General features: G+C 34.2%; 1 long non-coding RNA gene across 1 annotated transcript in view; it reads right to left on the minus strand.

Annotated features, from left to right (window-relative positions):
• Positions 1 to 19830, minus strand: part of LOC144226833 (uncharacterized) — a 46965-nt gene extending 27135 nt beyond the window's left edge. Inside the window, exons 1-2 of the long non-coding RNA XR_013333749.1 lie at positions 19695 to 19830; positions 15105 to 15226 (exon numbers count right to left, since the gene is read on the minus strand). This is a non-coding gene — a long non-coding RNA (uncharacterized LOC144226833). The remainder of the gene's footprint in view (positions 1 to 15104; positions 15227 to 19694) is intronic.
• Positions 19831 to 21025: the final 1195 nt, after the last annotated feature.

Consider the following 21025-nt stretch of genomic DNA (forward strand, 5'->3'; position numbering starts at 1 on the left):
AAACTTTAAGTACATATTTCATTATTTAGAGTTGATGGTAGCTGTCTTAGAAAATACTGAAAATCTGCTCTATAATTTATGCAAAAAATTTTCCAATTATTTTGTTGAGTTACATTTATACTTAATAAATTAGCAACTTTTCAGTAAATTCCTCCATACAAATATTATTAATAATTATCTTTTTGTATTTAATTTAAACAGAATCCTTATTTTTCACCTTCTTAGTAACAAGATCTAAATCTATTCAGGTGGTGCCTGGGTGGCTCAGTAGGTTAAGTGTACAAACCATAATCTCATGTCATGACACTGAGCCCTGCGTTGGGCTCTGTGCTGACAGCCCAGAATCTGCCTGGGATTTTGTCTCACCCTCCTCTCTGCTCCTCCCCTGCTTACACTCTCTCTTTCTCAAAATAAATAAATAGGTAAATTCAAATAAATCTATTTGGGAAATTTAAAAAAATCCGTATGATGCTTGTCTGTGCCAGAGGAATTGATGTCAAACATAAATCTATTAAATACACAGATGTCATGTATTAAATGGTTCTTATTTTATTACATTATGAACTTAAGTCAGTTTTATTTTTCCTTCACATTGATATTCTGGATCCTTAATAAGACAAATTGTTCATATTATACTTTATCTTTTGATTCACTTACGGAGGACAACCGAATAGGAATTAGCTTTGAAAGAGGTCGCCCATGGGCAAAATGTCAACAGGGTTGTTATGCTGCCTAAACAGAATAATGTACAACATGAAGTAAGAGTGACTTAATTAACTGAATCTGTCTCAGTAGAGTGCACTTTTTCTCTAGTGAAGACATAAAAAAGATAGATAACTGCATTATGTCAATTAATCTACTTATATTTCAGTGTGAATATAAGAAATGAAGACATATATGTGCTATTTGTGTCAAGATAAACAGATAGATAATAAATATATAGACACTCATTTGAATCCACAGCAACATTGCCACCAAAAAAAAAACCAAACAAACAAACTGTATGTAGATGTTTTTACTCACAAAAGATGACCCTCCCAACATAAAATGGATAAAATTAAAAGAATTGCTGTCCACAAAATTTTAAATCATTACTTAAAAGATATTCTGATTCTATTATGAAGCCTCTTTAAGGAACCCTTCACTTTTTCTTTTCCCTGTACTAGTACATGTTAATGAGGTTACTCTAAAATGAACATGCTGTTTTTCCAAAAAGTAAAGAACATTTTCTTCATTATTTTTTTCTAAGTTTTGACCCTGTTTGGGGGTAGTTTCTCACTGTTTGGACCTTAGAGGAAGAATAGCCTATAGCCTAGTTTTTAAATGGAGAATTCATGAAACCATGAATCCGAGGAAAATCAGCCCTTGGGACAAGCTTTCACTATTTTGTAGTGTTTAGATACCAGCATATTTTATACCTGGTAGAGGGCCTTGGTAATTAGTAAACTGACCAAGCAGAAAGGTAGAGTGTCATCTAAAGCATGAGAGACTACCAACTCCAGGAATTCCTTCTATCTTACAATCTGGCCTGGACATATCGAGTATCCTGAGTCTTCCAAAGAAAATGAACATTCTGAGTTTTATAAAATATTTTTTCTAATATTAAATTTTGGAGGATAATTCAAACATAAATCATTACAGATCAACTAATGGGTGCCAAACCAAAGATCTGCAAGGCCAGATTCAGTCTCTAGGCCTCCAATTAAATCACTCTTGTTTTACTCTTCCAATCTTGAAGGAGAGATGACCCCATTCTGAACTAATTATCCCACTGGATGATGTATCTTCTAAAGGAGCAGGTAGGTTGTTAAACAACTGAAACTAAAAGGTATGTGGCAATAATTTCCACAACAATATCCTGAAACAGAAATATACTGGTTACTGTTCTTTTGGTAGTAAAATTTGAAACGACGTTAAAAAAAATGTCTTTTCCTCCCACTTTCTAAACTCTCTACAAAAGAATATGCAGTAATTTTGCAATTAATTTTAAAATGTTATTAAGAGTTATTCACAGAATTTTTTAAAAAAATGTAGCTTAATACTTTGTGTAATAATCAATCTTGGTATACAAGGAAAGCAAGACAATGGAATTATTTGAAAACAAAAAATAATTAGCCAGCTATAGATAATCAGAGAAGACATGATTTTAAGTTAGAAAAGAATATGCACTCATAAACTTATTTACAGTGGATTTATAAGATGTTCTATGCAGTAAAGAAATCCACACTACCTCTGTATCTTACAGTACATCCCAAGGTCTATTTTCCTAGTGGACTTCTGATCCAATCCAGGTTTATTCTCATTCATCCTCCTCACTACTCCTGTTAGAACAAAACCAGTTTCTCCTAGTGGAAATAGAAGTTTCTTTCCTAGCTCCTGAAAATTTTAGGTTTTTGCCTTTAACAAAGCAGTAATAATATGTTTTAAAAATTCATGGGATCTATAATTCTTGCTCAAGATCAGAAACTGAATATATATGGGTCTTCCCCTGCATCACATTTATTAATTACCTGGTGTAGTCTTTTACATATACGTGACAAGAATTATCTCTTGTTTTATGGATGAGCAGATATAGGACAGGCCTTATATAAATTGGTTCAATAGGTGGCAACTGAACTGATGCAATGAAAGGTCAAAACTGAGAACAGAAGCCAATGGCCACTAAATACAACTGTTGTCAAAAAATCGCCGAAAGGGGCGCCTGGGTGGCTTAGTCGGTTAAGGGTCAGACTTTCGCTTAGGTCATGATCTCGCGGTTCGTGGGTTCGAGCCCCGCGTCGGGCTCTGTGCTGACTGCCAGCTCGGAGCCTGGAGCCTGTTTCAGTCTGTGACTCCCTCTCTCTCTGACCCTCCCCTGCTCACGCTCTCTCTCTCTCCTAGAAATAAATAAAAATATTAAAAAAAAAAAATCACTGAAAGCCCGTGAAAGGACTTAACCTATATGAATGTTACAACTTTGCTTAGGGCCAGAATTTGTCTTCTTTGATCTATCCATTACTTGTGTGAACAAGAAGTAACAAATTATTTTGGGATCTGACTAATTAAGCCTATCAGTAAACACCTCAGGGACTGGTTGAATTTGTTTGGTTAAATTGCTAGTACACAGAATGGGAGAGATACTTTCCTTACTGCATTCTTGTCTTTCATTATTCTCTATTCCCCTCTACAATCTAAGCGGTTCTAGAAGAATTTTATCTTCTCTACCTAAATTAAGTCACTCTCATTATCTAAGCAAGATATAAAAAATAAACTCTTTTTTTTTAAGGATAAGAAAGTCACAGTAGGCATATATGATGATTGATACATAAATTTCTCCAAAATAAGATCCAATTGTATTACTGGTGTTATATACATTACTGGACACCCAATTCATTTGAATTTCAGATAAAAATTCATTATTCTTTTTGTGTAAGTATGTCCCATGCAATATTCAGACATATGTATTTTTATTTGCTGGATCTGGCAATCTTAGACGGAATGCATATTTCAGACCAGGTGTAGCACAAGTATTTTTTAAAGTAGGTTGAGACAAATTAGATAAAAACTAACTGTGGAAGTCTGTCCTAAATCACTGGATATATTCTTGTCCTGCCTCAAATGTCCAGCAGCTTATTTTCAGTTTTTCCTGTTTATCACATGTTCCAGAGACTAGCATGTTTTATATCACAGGTCTTCATATTCATATCACCTCCGTTTTTATTAAGGCGAAAAGTTTTGATTTGTCAATATTTCAGGAGAGATTTTCTATATATCAGATAGTTTTCTCTAAACTATTATATTTTTCAAGATTTAGGCAAGTCAAGAGGCTTGCCACCCTCAATTCAATTAAGGTATATTTGAATTTCTATTATGATAAATAAATAACTTGATTAAAACAAAATTTTTATATCTGTATAATGTTTCTTTATAAACAAGAAAAAGTCTTTATACACAGGTTCTAGGCAAGTTGTTTAAGATCATCTCATTCCATTCTTTATGTTTCATCTACTTTTCTTCTAAAACTCTCCATATGATATAGCAAAAAAGTATACATATATACACAACACATAACATTTTCTGAATCACTTCAATTTATATATATATATATATATATATATATATAATTCACAGAAAGGAGAACAGAAATGCAATATAAAATAAATCTAATTTATTAAAAAAATCTTAATCTGAGTCTGCCTTGAACTACAGGAAGATCTTTTAAAATGTGTATGGTAAAGGATATTTATATATATAATTTACTAATACTTCATGGTGATTCCTGCGATGTTTTACAGACATGAAATAAATCATAATGACATTAGCTATAATTTGGTTTTGAATCTAAATTTGCATGAGTTAGTATTTTTATTCATTCAAAAAAAATAAATTAAAAAAAGGATATTTATTCATTCAATGATCTCCTCTTAGAAAAAATAAGGGCCAAATTACTCTTGGAAAATATGTAATAAATTGAAAATGTTTTGCACATTGTGTTCCTTTGGAATTGTGTAGTATTATTTTAAATTTTATTTTAGGTTTAGTTAAAATTCTTTTAATTTAAAAGTATGCTTAATTTGTCTCAGAATACCAAAACATACTAAAAAATCAGAACAAAGTTTGATTGTACTGTGGATGTATTTATTGTGATTCATCACACAAGATCAAAGAAAACCCGAGGTGGACAAATGATAGAAATCCATTGACAAAACTAGTTGGATTGGTAAATTTTAAGGAAGGGTTGGTCTGCTCCCTCTTTCCACTAGAACACAAGAGCAAACTCCTTGATGGCTTACATGTAGTACTTAGTACCATTTGGGAAAAGTGAGAAGTGGTTCATACTCTTAGAAAAAGTTTTCCAAAGCTTTGGATTTTTTTGATGCTTGATTATCAATATAACAGTTTCTAATAATGTAAAAGAAGGTGGGGTGGCTTACTTTTATGATTTTTTCTTGTTAAATTAAGTTTTCCTTTAATTAAAATAGAAATTTTGGGTAAAGCTTTAGCTTATTAAAATATACTTAAAACTGTATTAAAACACAATATGTAAAAAGAACGTTTTTCTAGTATAAACATTGATTCATTCTTACATACATTTAATGAGGTATCTCAGGGGCACCTTAGTGGCTCAGTTGGTTAAGTGTCCAACTTCAGCTCAGGTCGTGATCTCACGGTTCGTGAATTTGAGCTCTGCATCAGGTTCTCTGCTGCCAGTGTGGGGCCTGCTTCGGATGCTCTGTCTCCCTCTCTCTCTGCCCCTGCACTACTTGGGCACTCTCTCTGTCTCTGCCTCTCTCTCTCAAAAATAAACATTATAAAATTTTTAAAAATAAGATATCTCAAATTTCAAATTCTGAAAACCATTATTGTTTAAAATTAATTTACTGAGGACACTTATCTTCACTAAATAGTTTTAGTATTTAAGCTTTAGTCTGTAAACATAAATTTTATGCCTTCACTTTGGTCAATTTCTGAATGGAGGTCATTTACTTGACATACTCCTAATCTCTGAAGGATGGAAATTGGACTTCTAAAATCTATTGCAAGGCAATAAATACCTGCTCTAAGTGCGTAGGACAGCAATCATCAGTCTGCAATATATTTCTGCATATTTCCTTTCAGACTCCTATCTCCTCATGACACTTCCACCAACTCTTAGCTTTCTTTTAGTGCCTATTGCTAGAGTCCTCCTTAATTTCTCATGCCACTTCAGGAGTGCTTTTTATGCCTCATAACCTGTTTTTGATTCTGCCAGACTCTCACTGACCAAAAATAAATACCACACCGAGTTCTAAAATGCATTGAACCACAATTACAGAGGGAACAATAAAAGCTCTTTCCTCCACAATCAGTACTAAGCAGTTGGATAAACTGATCCAAGTTCTCAGGTAGTTTGAGTCCCCAGCTCTTCAGCTATAGCTTGTTTCAGTTACAGAAGCCATTACCTTCTCATTGAATGAGTTTGCCAGGCTGAGTATCCTACCACAGAGGAAAGCTGCTGAGATTTTTTGAAGACTGCAAATTATTTTCCAGTTCTATATTTCTAGTTCAGAAGTAAGTTATACTCTAATAACCCGCTTGTAAGCCTAGAGACTTCCATTCCTGTGTTTCATTGCTTCTCTTAGGTACAGTACAATTGTACCTAGATTGTAAGTTTCTCTTACTGCATTTCTACTAATGAACTAACTCCATCTTTCCTAACCAATATTCCCTCTACAGCTCTGGTTATTTGCCAAGCTTAACCAAGATCCATTAAACAGCCATTCTCAGCCTATGCCAGGCTGCTTGTAACATTAAAGGTCCAGTGTATCTTGGATGAAATTCCTATCTGAAGCACCCACCCAAATCTTGGAGGAAAATCTCACTGAGTAGCAATAGGCTGGCATGACACTTTCAAATGTCAAGGACCCTACAAGCAATATGTATAGTAAAAATTGTATACTCTTGAAAAAATCCCTAAGGCCCCATTCTGTTCAATACCCTTTCAAATAAATTTTCACCAATGTCCCTCGATGGGTTTGTCTGCTCTTTCCACAACAATGTCCTTTAAAAGTCACTTCCTTGATGACTAGGACTTCTAAAATTGAGCATCAGCTCTAGCTGAAGATAGCACTTTTTCCATAAAAAGTTCCCATTTGAGAAAGAAATGTTTAGCATACTAACTCTATCTTAATCCTAAATTCACTTTTTAGAATTCTAGCTCTAAATTCTCCTCGGACCCAGTTATGCTGCAGATGAGAAGCTGACACTTAAAATTTAGTCTGTAAGGCTGCATCCTATTACCTGTGGATAGGACCATTCCCTGAATAGATCTGCTCTCTCAACACCTCTCTGGGCATCTCCCATTTTAGGCTTCAGGTACAGATTAGTACTAGCTGGGTGCTCTGTTCTCCAAAAAGAGGTTTACAAACATAAACTATTGCCATGGCTATACCCTTTCCACGCAGTCCAAAGGACATGGATAGCCCAATACTTATGCATTATGGCTTTGCATGTGAATCTTCTGTGGAGTATTTTAAAAACACAGAGACTCTGACCTCACTTCCAATTTGCTAAATCAGAATCCCCAGGATGTGAGTCTAAAATAGGCATGTATTTTTAGAAACAGCACAGGAGACTGCTGGAGTCTATTGAGGAGTCTCTGAAATATGGAATTGCTTTTGGAATTCTCATCTTCCTTAGTTGTGTGAGTTGGGAGGACAGCTGCACTCAAATTCTGTTACTCCAGAGGTCCAGCATGGTCTAGGACACAGAGAATCTTGAGAGAAGCATGTGGTCTGCAGACCTGCCCTGTTATATATTACTGTGTGACCATGAGAAAACTGCTTCACTTATATGAGCATCATGTTTTTCTTTGTAAAATACAGGTCTATGACATACCCCTGAACTATAATAGAAGTCCTGGAAAGGCTAACCACACTAAAAAAAAAGTGGTACCTATGTTTTCTGACAAGCAATTAGTCCTTGACTGTATATTTTTTAAAAAGTCACAGGATCAGTAATAATATTCCATAACAATATCTATGTCTAAATATTCACAAAATCATTCACATTTATATTCATGTCAATCACATTGGTTTCTTTTGAGTTTTTCTTTCAATTTTTTTTAAGTAGAGAGGATAATTTTTTTTCTTTTCGTCTCACTCTTTTAAGCACAGCAATTTGATGAAGGGAGATTTTCTTACTCTGAGAGAGCAGAAAAGGCCAGTAACTTAAATCAAGGGAACTGACCTGGAAGACTGTGGGACTAAGATGTAAGCGACCTTAAGTAGATGAAAGTCCTGATGCCTGAAGAGAGAGGGATCAGGCTAAGGTGTTTTGCTTTGTGTCTATCAGATGCGGAGTGTTTCACCAGAAATGTAGCAATCTCACAGCAAGCCCTAAAGGATGGTTCAAGAGTCCTAATAGCCTGAGATCATGTAAAACAAAAGCTCTCAGCAGGTGCCGAATCTCTGGGACCTTGGCATGAGTACAAACTCCATGGGTTTAATACTCTATGAGAAAATCTAAAAATTGTTAAGGAGATATAAAGACCTCCCATTTCAAATCATTCATTCACTTATTCATTATCCTTTATTTCCTTTCTCCTCTTTGTTTCTTCCCTTCCTTTCTCTCACTCCTTTCCTCCCTTCTCTCTCTCTCTCTCTCTCTCTTCACAATTAAATCATTGTCATCATCGTGAAACATGGTACATATTTGTAAATTCCTTTATATGTGGCAGATACTATGTTAAACATTTTATAGGCAATATCTCATCTAATCTTCATAACAACTCTGCTATTAGTATGCCCATAACAAAGTTGCTATTAACATGTTCATTATCAAAATGAACTGATTGAGGCTTAGAAAAGTTAAGTTAGTTGTTCAAGGTAACACAGCTAGTGAAGGCAAAGCTATCAATCTCAAAATCCCATCCTGTTTTGTACACACAGCCTTTTGGTTTTAAAGGGCATGCTGCAAAATTTAACCCTACTATAATCAAGATGATTCCACAGGCCACTCTACTATTTCAAACCAAAGTTTTTCATCAATTTACAGAAAGAGGCTACTTATCTGTGAGCTATAATTAATATGTACATATTATAACCAAAATAAAGTCAAATATTAATTGACCTGCACTCCAGAGCTCGATTTTGGAAACCCCTTGATATCTGTTTAAACTATATCAGTTTAAACTGATCAAAGAGGGCTGGTCAAAGAGTAAAGGCCAACGATATATTCTCTTTTCTGTGTTTGTGCACACGTGTGCCTATACCCTTCCACATATACTTGCTTCCACAAATATAGATCCACTTTCCAATTAAAAATTTCTTGGAATTTCTACCATGATAAACTCCACACAGATCAATGGGAGTTATGATGACATGATTAGCACATAATGGAGTTCTTTACTGATGGGGATGAAAGACTTAGTATGCTTTGACCATTGTTCTTATCACTTAATAATAAATTGTTCAGTCAACTTATTTACAAATGTGTATATATGTGTGCTTTTCTCTCTTATTATCTTATTAGAAAGAATATATAAACACAACATAATGGTTTTAAACTAGTCTTATATAGACTTAACTAATTAAAAATTGCATCCATCCAAATAGCAGAAAAGATGGTTTCTAGGAAAAAAATGTAATTATTGTGGACTGTAACTATCCACTAAATTGTCAATATAAATTGTGAAACCTATAGTTGTCTTAGTTACAGTTATGTAAAGAAAACAAATAATAATATAAAAGTATAATACAATGTTTGTATTGAAATAAGTTGAAGCTAACTATGACTCATAATTCTTTGAAAATAAATCCACTTATTGATTCATTTTGGCTGATCTTTGCAATGCAAACGTTATTCAATCAGTTCTAAATCATTGTTTTACCTGGACTATTTCTGGGAACTGTCCATTTTTATTAGAGAGTCTGAAAATGGAAAATTCCTCTCTCTGATCGGTTATAGTCTCACACAATATTTATGAAATTCAGTTCTGCTTGATAGATTTCTTAAACCTCAAAATTCAACCACCTGTAAATCTCACTTCTCTGTAATGAGTCTTGGAATAAGAAAGAATGGAAACTATGTCTGAGCTTCCAAAATAGATTTTACAAGTCCAAAGTTATTAAAGCTCCTGTATCTCTTTACTCAGGTGGATCAACAAACATTTTCTCAGGTTCTGTTTACTTTTACTTTGCATATAATCCTAACAAACTTGATTATCTATTTCATGGCCATGACAGATTCAAAGCAACAGATTAGAGGGGAAGAAATAGGGTACTTCAGATAAGCATCATAACTGTGGTCAAAATTTATTTTTGAGGGGTCTATATTGAAAGAATTATATAAGCCATTAAATGAATGAACTAAAATTTTATATTAGTCTTGGATTACACAAGAAAAACAATTTTATTATCTACTCTATTATTGAAACAATAGAAATCTGACAGCCATAAAAGTAAATGTTATGTTAAATTATTCTCAATAAACTCTTAAAATAAGGATTTGTATAATGAAAGGTAGAGATTTGGGGAATAAAAATAGGCAGATTTTATTACACATAAAGAATAATAGGTCATTTAGAATGGACATGGCCAAAGGACTTCATTTTGTGTTACATCATTGCAATGCCTCTTAACAATGTGTTTGGTTGTTAGCTAATGCCTCAAGATTTAGATTAAACTTTTGGCTAAATATTCACCACTGAAGATATTGCAACTAATCAAGTTGATCAAAACACTTAAATGAACCTTTGTGATATCACTGTAATTAATCAGTCAATATTTTTAATACTTTAAATATAATTTGAATCTTTATGCCCAGTCTCTATGAAAAGCTATAATTTCATGCATAGATTTTCTGATTAGGCAAATGTCAATACACAGAGAGTGACACTTCACTAAGTTATTACAGGTAAAGAGAAAGCAATATATTGTTATCTCCCTCACAAAAGGATTATAATGAAAAAATTATATTTATTCCTTTGTCTTAAAAACAAAAGCACCCAAAACAATGGAAGAATCCAAAATAAATAAAATAAAATAAAATAAAAGATAAGACAAAATAGCCTGCTAAAAACTCAGAGGATAAATCTCTCGATTTTTCACACTATCCTTTATTTCTCTTTTAAGGAGCTAAATTGTGAGTTGTCAGTACCCAGGAACCAAAAGCCTCTGTGCTCCACTTTGGATATCACAGACAGTTAGAGCTAGAAAATGCCATTTAGATGCCCGGCCCAGTAATTCTCAAATATAAGTACACATCAAGATCAAAAGGAATTATAAGTTATCCAGGTGCTAGCTGGATCCATCTACTGAATCAGAATTTTAACCACATGTGTTTTCAAAGGCAATCCCCTGGTTAAGTGCAACTGTGTCCAACTCTTTGATTTTATTGAAGAAACTGATAATGCAACTAAGACGTCCACTAATATGTACTTGTTTATGTACATATTTAAATAAATATGTACTCCGGCATTTAAATAGAACAGAAAGCTGTATTGTTCTTAAATTAATAAAATAGTGTCAAATATTGTTAGTGGACAGGACTAACAGTTCATTTTATGGTTCCAATAATTGTAACTTGTAGTAAATCATAGAACAAATCCATGTCAGAGTCAATCTCCAAATCTTCTCTCTAGTCTTTTGTTACGCAAAACTTAAAAGATGTTTAACTTGATCATTTTTGAAAAATGAATAAGAAAAATTCTTTTTTTGCAGGTTTGCTATTTCAGATAACATTCTATAGGACTCACAACATAAAAGCAATATTAGTATATGACAAGCCATAGCAGATTGTACATAAGAACTAAAGCATTTGAGATTTGATCAATTTTGTCATATTCCTATATAACAAAAAATATTGAGAATAAAACTTGTTACTATCTTCCTTACCACAAAAATGATTTCTTTCTTTTCCCCATCAAGGAGTATTAGGCAGTTATGTGTGTTAGAAAAATTCTAGAGCTCTCAAGTTCTGACACTAAACCAGAGTCTCTGTTAATTTCCATCAAGTGAGATTAAGCAAATCTTTATGGAGAGGGAGGGCATGAAAGAAATACAGGCTTTTGTATTTGGACAGAGAGCAGCTGGACTGGTTCCACACTGATGGAGGGCTTGTAATCCTAGAGAGAGAGCAGAACCCTGGGTTTTAGAGGTTCCCATTGGATATGCTGAAGGGGCAACTGGGATCTGACTACTAATTAGATAAGCACCATGTCCTTGAGGGCTGCAGAGAAGGTCCTGGAAGCCAAATTTGGTATGAAAGGATTGGAATCATTTGGCAGATTAACCCATATTTGGAAGGAGCATGAGGATGACAAAATGGGCATTTCAGAAGCAGCCAAGATGAACTAAGGGGCACAGCCTATTCCCTCATGATCCCAGCATGACCCATCCCTCGCGTTTAGTCTCCAATCCCAAAGGGAGGAGATAAGCAACTCTCAAATGACCAACGTGGATCTTTCAAGCATATGGTGGTGAAGGTAAAGGCAGCTTTATTTTTCACTAGAAAACACATAAATTCAATTGGATGTTGCACTGCAGTGTCTGGCAGAAAATTTATATCTGTAGTATACTAGTATATATAATATGTATAAATTTTAATGTAGTTGCATATGAACAAAAAACTTTGTCCTTTCCACATGTTAGTTCTGCTGCACTAGTTTTGCTTCTTTGCTGTAATCAAAATTAAGCATTCATTATTCATGTAAGATACAGAGGAAAATGAAAGTAAAATGAGAGGGTAAAATACTTGAATAATTTGATCATACACATTTAAATAAGCACAAAGAAATACTTATTCTCAAATGTAACTAAGAAAGTTACATGGGAAAAGAAATCCTATTCTACCCATCCTTAACATTTGTGTCTTATTATGTGCTGAGCATTCAAATTTTTCTTTTTTCTCTCATTGTTTTCTTAGGTTTACTGAACCATAAAGAAGGGAAAGAAGAAAACTGGCTCATTGTGACAAACTACTTCTCATCCTGGTTTCAAAGTCTTCTGATTTTCTGCTTTGTATCTAAACTCACAGTCATGATGCTACATATAATCATAAGGAAATGATGCAAATGTAAAAATGCTAATCTAAAGTGTACCCATACCAAATTCAAAGAAAAAGCAAGCCTAACATCTGTAGCATTGCCTGGGTTGGTTTAGAGAGGTCTAGTCATAAAAAAACAAAAACAAAACAAAACAACAGGCTGACAAATCTTACAGCCTTATAGGTTGAATAAGGCATCTTTCTGTTTGTCACAGTTATTAAATATTTTGCAGAAACATCACCCTCCATGTCTTTCTTTATCTTTTATACTTCAAAGCCTTCAGCATTTTACAGTTTGTCTTCTTCCGTTATGTTGGTGAAAGCTAGCAAATATGAAACTCCTATGAGACCTTGCTTTTTTGTTTTTTGTTTTTGTTTTTTATCTTTCATTTTTTGTTTGAGAGAGAGAGAGAGAGAGAACAAGAAGAGCCTGAGTGGGTAGGGGCAGAGGAAGAGGGAGAGAGAGAAGCGAAGCAGGCTCCCCACACAGAAGCAAGCCCAACACAGGGGGCTTGATCCCACAACTGTGAGATCACGACCTGAGCTGAGACAGTCGGACACTCAACCAACTGAGCCACCAAGGTGCCCCTGAACCTTGCTTTATTTCAACAATTTATGTTGTTTATTTTAGCCAGTCTTTATTTCAAAGTTATGAGTTTTTAGCTCTTGCTCCTTTTTTTCTATTTATTATTATATTATATAATGTATTACTTTTTATTAAATAGTATTTATCCTAAAAATGCAATATTTAATATAATATTGGTGTAATAGTTAACTTAGCAGGCTTGGATGCTCACACTCTATCTATTCCAAGGAAAGACTGACCTTTTAACTGGGTCCTGGAAGCTAACTTCTTCCAATCAGTTAAGTGTCTGACTTCGGCTCAGGTCATGATCTCACAGTTCTTGGGTTCGATCCCTGTATTGGGCTCTGTGCTGGCAGCTCAGAGCCTGGAGCCTTCTTCAGATTTTGTGTCTCTTTCTCTCTCTTCCCCTCCCCTCCTCACACTCTGTCTGTCTGTCTCTCACTCTCTCAAAAATAAACATTAAAATTTTTTTTAAAAACCCTCTGACTCAAGCCATATTAAAAAATAAGCCATATGTGATATCATATTATTAGATCCAAGGGATTTCAGCCAGAAGTTCAACAATTGAACAAGGGTTGTTTTTTTTCTTTCAGCTTTGCTACCTTCATGGTCACTCATCATTAGGCAGCACCCTACTCCCTTCCTTGGAGTATAAAAATGGCAACAGTAATTACATGTATAAAATCTAGATGTTAGGGGGTACCTGGTGGCTCGATTGGTTAAGCACTGAATCTTAATTTTGGCTCAGGTCATGATTCCATGGTCATGAGATCAAGCCCCATGTTGGGTTCTGTGCTGAACATTGAGCCTGCTTGGGATTCTTTCTCTTCCTTTGGAATTCTCTCTCTCCCTTTTTCTCTGCCCCTTTTCTGCTTCCATATGCTTTCTCTCTCTAAATAAATATATACACATTTTTAAAAATTTAGATGGCATTAGGTCTAGAGGTCACACCCACCTTTTATTTACATCCTATACGCAGGTAAGGAAGCCTTCCCTCAGAAAGAATTCCACTCTCATCTCAGAGAGCAGCATACAGTCACAGGACCCACTCTTTCAAGAGTCCCCAAAAGTGAGATGAAATTAGAATGAATAAGACAAAGCATCTGATAGGAACAAAGACAAAGTAATAGGGCCACTGCATATGCTTAAATGGTAGCTAGGTAACTGATGCACTATCCATTTCTGGTCATGGCCATCTAAACATTAATCATAATTCTCCATTTGGATGCCTGCCTTCCTTGTGGGAAAGAAACAGTTTGCCACAAATTATCGTCTCATTGTAAAAACAATGTCAGTACACAGATAGTCAAAATACGTCAATGAAAACGAGTCTGTCTTTCAAAGTATTTTCTTCTAACTTCAACTACTGTAGTCCTTTGCAAAAATCAGCTTTGTTGCTAAAGGATAAACTATAAGCCTGTACTACTATTGCAAGCATTAACCTGTGTTGTATGTCATTTATTTTCTGAAGCCAGTCAGTGAAGCCACCTTGAGTAGATATTTTTTATGTCAGGCTTTCTGAAAAATGAGAAGCCTGAAGGGATCCCATTGATTTGCCAACTGTGTCACAGTCCGTTTAAGGCAGAATGGCACATGCTTGTGACAAAGGTGATGACAAATGGATATGTACTGAAGGGACAGCACCAACACAGATGAATGAAGGAGTTGATGGAAGTATACAACACAAGATAGAAGGCAAAATCAAATTTAAGATTAAAAATGTCAATGAAATATTTATAATATCTTAAATTATATAAATTAGGTACATATAAGACTAACATCATTCTTAGAATAATTCTGAAATTTTACACAAATTTAATATTATCAAGAATTGTAAAATCAAAGAATGAATCTACTGTTTTATAATATTTGTATCAATTATATAGAATAGCGAATAGAAAAAATNAAATCAGCATATATATATATGACATATAGACAGATGCTAAATATATTTGTATGGGTTAATTTATGCAGCCCAAATTAAGACACATTAATAATATTCATGGATACTAACGAGATGCAGATCTTTGCAGGTAGAATTGTGCTCACAGGCATTCAAGATGCGGTCATCAATGTCCTGTTCACATCTCAGGCCAGCAAAACCCGGATTGCATGAGCAGGAGAACCCATTAACCACTGAAGACAAGAGAGAAGAGAAAATAATATCCCTTTAATAATGGTATGTGTAATGCTAATCATTCTAAAGAATGTTTTACACAACTAAATGCATTTCACTTTTAACCTCAGAAATGTGAATTCACAGCTCTCTGCAATATGTTTTAAATAACTCTTTTGCTGAGTTCTAGTTAACTTAAAATTTCAGTTTGAAATTGGAGCCATCACAATAAACATTTGATAACAGTTTACAAAGCAACAATGAAAATATCCAATTTTCTCCTTCTCTGTTTTCCTCTTCTGCTTTCTCTGCCTCCTTCTCCTCCTCTTCTCTTCTTTCTTTCTTCTTCTTCTCTGCTGCTGTTGCTTCTTTTTCTCCTTCTTCTCCTTCTTGTTCTTCTCTCCCCCCCCCCCCCCTNAAACAATACCTACTTTTACATCAAATAACCTTCCTGGACTCTTTTAGGTTTAATACACAAGAAGTTAACTTGTTGTTAAAGTTTTAGTGTGTGACAAAGTACATTAAAGTGGGTAGTGTCTGAAAGTTGATATTCAACTACTTAAGCCTTAGTCAAAAAGAGCTTTCACATTTCATCATGATCTTTTAAAAGTAATAATCTGAATCTTTCCTCTATTTTATCATTAATGATAGAAAAAGAACAGTCTTTGAAGCATCTTAAGGAAGTGGTGACAGTGTGAATCGCCAGATTTATGGCTGCTTTTAGTCAGTCCCTGGGTTCTTCATTATCCCTGAGACTTACTATGTAATCTACACTGCCACTCTGCCTCTGTGCATGTACCTACTATTGCTCTCATTAAGCTTTGAAGTCCTGGATGGCAACAGTGTTTTCAATACATTGTGTGGTACTTAGCTGGCTTCTAGGTTTCTGCCGTACTTCTGTACAGCACTTGCACCTGGGCCTTTAAAGAAAATCAGCCCACAGCTGTCAAGAAGAGACAAGGGAGACACAAAAATGGCAGCACTCAAATAGGATTTTAGTTTACTCTTTTCATGTAGCACAGAATTTTAGTTTTTAACATCTAACTGAATCAAAAGAATTAATAAATATACAATTAGAGTTGTAAATAAATTAATGAGAAATATGGGATAAGTTGTGCTTCCTTATATATTATAGATGATATTATATATGTTAAGAAATTCAAATTAAATGTCATATGTAATGAAGGCATTATAGAGTATTATCAATCATAATGGTATTTAAATAAATTCAAGTTTGGATACTGATGCAAATTGGCAAGTAACGAAAAACTAGAGTCAAATTAACTTTCTATGGTAGAGATATTATCTATGCAGATAGATGAATTATTTTAAAAGAAAAACAAGAATAGAGAACTTAAAATTAGCAAAGGGTCTGAAAGACAGAGATTAGTGTAGGAAATAAGGCTTGCTTTTATTATCAAGAAATATGCTTTCTGAATGTTGACTATTCTGGGCTATGTAGCTAAGAAGAGAAGCACATGAGCCTAGTGAATTAAATTGGATACTATAGGGAAGATAAATAAAAAAACAAACATCCATAATTGTTTAAAATTTAAAACAAAGAAACAAAAAAATGTGGTTTTTCCCCACATCTAATTTGTTACTAGGGGCTATGTGGTAACTTATCACCATTTTATCAGGAAATACTTTTTAAGCATATTACCTGGTTTGGTTTTACTGTTTTTCCAGAAAATACAGTCACTATTTTTATTAGTTCTTGTTTATCACTATTGCATATTCTTGATTTGAATTGAAATCTTCATTAGATAAGCCCTGCATGATTCTAGATGTATTTTTATACTTAAAAATATTTAAATATACACCAAATATCATATATTAGTTGTACTGAATCAAAGCTTCTGAAATGATAAAACTTCATGGTGAAAATACAGACATATTTTAATAATCTACTGCTAATATGATGAATAAACATATTTGAAATTTATAATTGTATGTTTACATTTCAATAATTGTTTCTTGTATATAGTCATGTAATGAATACTGAATCAGGAAGTTTGGCTTACCAAACTATTTTATTTTTGAGTAAGTATTAAGAATATAATGTCTTAGATTTAAGCTTTATCTATTGATATGTATGATCTAATTTTTAATAAATGTTTTGGTTCTCTGGTCATTAAATCTCCCTGGTGGGGTTCAAAATATATTATGGCTCATTCTATTATGAAATAGATTAATATATCAGGTATCCAAAGTTTACATTTTCCATAATGCATTATGTATTGACCTCTAAAATTTTAACATATAGCATTGCATTATAAGTAGCATATTTGAAAAGTATATTTTGTTATTGTATAAGAAATTACAATTTAAAATATTTTAGACTTTTTCCCTTTATTATTATGTTTTTATGTTTTTAAATTCTATTGAGTTAATATACAGTGTGATGTTAGTTTCAGGTGCACAATATAGTGATTCAACACTTCCATACAATACCTAGTGCTCACCACAACTGACAAAAATCATATGAATATTATCAATTTATGTCACTCAGAATATATCAGAACTGCCCTATACATAACCATATATAACCATTATTCTAGGTTACCTAGACCTAAAAGTTTTGCTAACCACTCTCTGAGGCATAGCATCTTGCCCCTTCCTTATTTTGTAGTGAACATAGAAATTGAAAAGTCATTCCCAGCATCCCCGAATACCTAAGAGCTTGAAGTCAGAAATATGGTAATAGTGATTTATTTCAAGGTAATTTGAGAATTCCACAAATTTAAAAACATAATTTTTAGAGTGACAAAATCTGAATAAAGAAGAAAAGAGAAAAATGATGGTAATGTTGGTAAAATCAGGAGTTGCAAATAGGTGGCCCACAGCCGCAATATTTATCTTGCTTTGCTGCCATTGGTGTTAGAAAAGTGAATTTTACATTAATATCTACAGAGATATTCCAGTTTACAAGGGCCCCACTACTGCCTGTTTTTTATTTTTTTTTATTTTTTAATTTTTTAAATATTTTATTTATTTTTGAGAGAGAGATAGAGACAGCATGAGCAGGGGAGGGTCAGAGAGAGAGGGAGACACAGAATCCGAAGCAGGCTCCAGGCTCCGAGCTGTCAGCACAGAGCCCGATGCGGGGCTCGAACCCACGAACCGTGAAATCATGACCCGAGCCGAAGTCGGACACTCAACCGACTGAGCCACCCAGAAGCCCCACTGCCTGTTTTTTAAACTGGGGCTGCCTCACTTCATTTGAAAAACATCAGTTATGCTCCTTAATGTCAGAAATTTGCAAAGCTTTGGTTTAAAGAAAATTAATTCATAATTTCAGTTAAATTATACCATTTCAAAATAAAATGACTTTCTAGCAAAATGTGTTTTTTCACTGATTACATTATCCATTTACTGAGGGATTGTGTAAAAATATATTTTAAAGGAAGTAAAATAAAACAAAATAAAATGGACAGCTTTTTGTCAACATCCTTCTAGCTCACTCTTTCTTTTCTCTTCATGTCCCTTAGCCATATGCATTTTACAGAGCTATTTTGTGTCAATTTTCCTGTGTCTTAACAAAAATTATCATCTTAGGCATATTCTTCCATGACTAAATCCATGTTCTAAAAATTTTTTAAGTTTATTTATTTTAGAGAGAGAAGGAGGGGGAGGAGCAGAAAGAGGCCCAAAGCCCCGATTCGGGGCTCGAACTCACAAACCTGATCATGACCTGAGGCGAAATCAACAGTTAGCTTGTTAACCGACTGAGCCACCCCAGGTGCCCCAAAATCCATCTTTTAATACTCAATTTTTTTTATTTCTCCCTTTCATTCCTCCAATTTTTCCTTTTCTTGATATCATCTTTTCCTCTGTAAATTGAAAGGAATACGTATTTTGGTGGGAGGAAGTGTGTGTGTGTGTGTGTGTGTGTGTGTGTGTGTGTGTGTGAGACTGATGGGATAAAATAATGATTTATTTTGAATCACTGTAAATAGTGACTTCCCTTGCCTACAAATGAATACCCTTAAGATCTACCATTAGAAATAAATTAAAAAGGGGTTCCAGGTGGCTCAGTCAGTTAAGCTTCCGACTTCAGCTCAGATCATGATCTCACGGGTCTGTGAGTTCAAGATCCACGTTGGGCTCTGTAGTGATAGCTCAGAACCTGGAGACTACTTCAGATTCTGTGTCTCCGTCTCTCTCTCTGCCTGTCCCCTGCTCGCAGTCTCTCAAAAATGAATGTTAAAAAAATTAAAAATAAAGAAAAAAATGGCTAATTATACCATTAAAATATAGAAGCCACATCTCATTAAATTTTCCCATTTGCTACCACTGTGACTCACCAAAACATAAATGGGTTCGTCAGAGGTTGGGGTGTTTTGTGAAAATAAAAGTGTTGGCTTTGGTATTCAGGGCAGGATAAAGTCAGTAAATAATCAAGGTTACATACTGAGCTATTTCATTACTATGTCAGAATCTAAGTTGGACTACTCTACAGGAATTGCTGCGGCTGAGTGAACTCACTGTCATAGCAATATCCATGCAGGTAACGGCTGGAACTGCACTCATTGACATTGATCTCACAGTGTGGACCTGCAAAGCCTTTCCCACGTGGACACTCGTACCCAAGAGGAGACGTTTCCAGATCTATTTTCTCTCCACAAACAGCTCCATTCTCACAAGGATTACTAGCCTCACATGGCTCCAAATCACAAGATGAACCTGGAAGGAAAGAATCAGAGTGTCAGTGTGCACTTAATGAACAAATCCCCCAGACTGCTGTCACTTGCCTGGCATTTGTCTGCATAAATGCATTCCACTTAGTCTCTAGGCAAAGACTCATAATTCTCTTCCATATTATCATTGTGATTCTCTCTCTCTTTCTCTCTCTCTCTACATTACAATTTAAGAAAGAAATGTTATTTATGATTTCTATGCTTCATCTAACAAAGCACCAGCAGGCAGCAATGTTATATGACAGCATTCTTAAAAATCCCATTTTGTTTCTTCATACTTTATACCTCTTCTCCAACAATGTTCTCTGAAGACATTGCAATTAAAAAAGTACATTATCGATGATTTGATGCTTCCTGTGTTTTGTTTTGTTTTTTTCTTTTTTGGTACCCCAAAGGTTGCTATCACTATAAGCTTTGCCTGATAGATTTGTTGCTATACTCAAAACAAGTAAACAATGAAAAAAGAACATTTTGATAAAGCTTTAATCTTATCTAAAAGTGCCTTGCTGAATATCTGAGAGAGAAAAATATCCAGTAGCCATTAAGTCCTTTAACTGCCCAGATTTTCTTAGTAACTTTGCCACTATAGGGATGAAGGGATGATAAAATGAACTGGGATAAGAGATAAAGCTTTCAAAGTTTTAAAAGTACAGTGGTAGTTGGAGAAATTCTAAAATAATATAGTTAGTGCCCATAAAATAAGAGCAAAAGAAACTGTACTAAGTTGAACACTCAGTGCTTCAACTTCAAAGTACAGTTAAAGAAGTAAAAATAAAAACTACTTCCAAAGAGCATAAAAATAAATAGTTCCTTCAATTAAAACATCTATTAAGTGCCTCTTTTTTTTTTTTTTTTAAGAGCTATGGTATATAGTGTGGAGAATTCATAGAAATAAGACCTGTTCCTTCTCCTTGAAACATCATGAAATTGAAGTATATTGCAAATGGTGCATTTCTAGATACTATTTTATCATAATGGAAGTATTTTCTTTGCAAAATAAGATAAATGGCATTGAACAACATTCACCAGAAATACATAAAACAGAAAAACATAAAAAACACAGAATTATCCTTAACAAAAAGTTCTCATGCATACCCTTCTTTCTAATTACCTATTTCT

This window comes from Crocuta crocuta, unplaced genomic scaffold, assembly GCF_008692635.1.
Source record: "Crocuta crocuta isolate KB4526 unplaced genomic scaffold, BGI_CrCroc_1.0 scaffold33, whole genome shotgun sequence".
Taxonomy (NCBI): Eukaryota; Metazoa; Chordata; class Mammalia; order Carnivora; family Hyaenidae; genus Crocuta; species Crocuta crocuta.